Source organism: Rhagoletis pomonella, unplaced genomic scaffold (genome assembly GCF_013731165.1).
Source record: "Rhagoletis pomonella isolate Grant_MI unplaced genomic scaffold, Rhpom_1.0 Rhpom_scaffold_00001, whole genome shotgun sequence".
Taxonomy (NCBI): Eukaryota; Metazoa; Arthropoda; class Insecta; order Diptera; family Tephritidae; genus Rhagoletis; species Rhagoletis pomonella.
In genome coordinates, this window is record NW_023458555.1 from 55,219,479 (window position 1) to 55,220,749 (window position 1,271).

The following is a 1,271-nucleotide window of genomic DNA, read 5'->3' on the forward strand; positions in this document are numbered from 1 at the left end:
AAATATTGGCTTCAAAATTAATTTTATCAGTTCAATAAATACGTAGCTCTTGAGTTCCATCCTTAATCTAAGAAACTGTCAACCAACTTGTGAAAACATTATATAAGGAGAGCAGACTTTTTCGATAATATAAAGCAGCTGTTGAAAGAAGAAAAACTATTGGTGACAGGTAATAAGATCAACCGAAATAAGGTCAATTGACATTATTACCTTTTTAAAAGCGAAATAAAATCCATTGACATTATTGCTCTTTCAAACATTAAATTTGCTTAGCTTCGCGGCGGCCCGCGTCCGCGTACCACGCGCGACCGGCGGGCACACCCCGTCACGCTACGCCGCGGCTCCCCGGCTTCCCCTTCTCCGTCTCCCGCCGTGCTGTAACGCAGGTAGATTTATTTTTTGTAGACGTTGAAATAAAATTTTTATATATTTTAAACATCGAGGGCTTATATTCATTAATACCCTCTATCTGCACACTTTTCACAAAGATGATATTCTGATATAAAAATCCACCTAAGCTTTAACTGTCATCGGTGATATTAATGCTACTTTATATAAAGACAGGTAATAAGTCCCAGATGGTTTCTAAAATCACAAATTAGTTTTTGTGCAAATTGCAGATAGAAGGTATTAATGAATTCAAGCCCTCGATATTTCACATTTCTATATTTGTAAATTATTGGAAGCAGGGATGCCAACTTGGCTCAACCATGCCATTTGTCCCTATTTTACTTCACATGGCATTTCGTTTTCTCAACTAAAATTTTCAAATTTATAAAGGCTATTCAACTGGTTCATCTTATTTTATCATTGCACTTTTGTTTTGAAAATGTGGCTTTATTTTATTCCTAAATGTGAATGAATAAAAAGGAATGGCACATTTTTTGGTACTTTTATCTTTCTATTTGGCACATTTTGGCTCTTTTTTTATCCTCAATATGGCACCTCATAACTAAGGATAGTTGGCAGCCCTGATTGGAAGATTTCTGCTGTGTTTTGGCAACAACTTGTCTGCAGTAAAAAAGCATATAATTTGTATTTCAAAAGTATGTGAAAATCAATAAATTAATTTACATGATCTCAGTTCCGATATTAAAAAATCAATAATTGTTTATACCCGCATTTTGGCACATTGGCTTGAATGTGCCATCTAATAAATAGTGTCGTCGTTTGCCTTGCTTTTGAATGATGTCACAAATTGCTGGCGGAGACATGAATACAGTGTAAGAAAATACCTTTTCTATAATTGTTTCCTTATAACTAGAAAGATT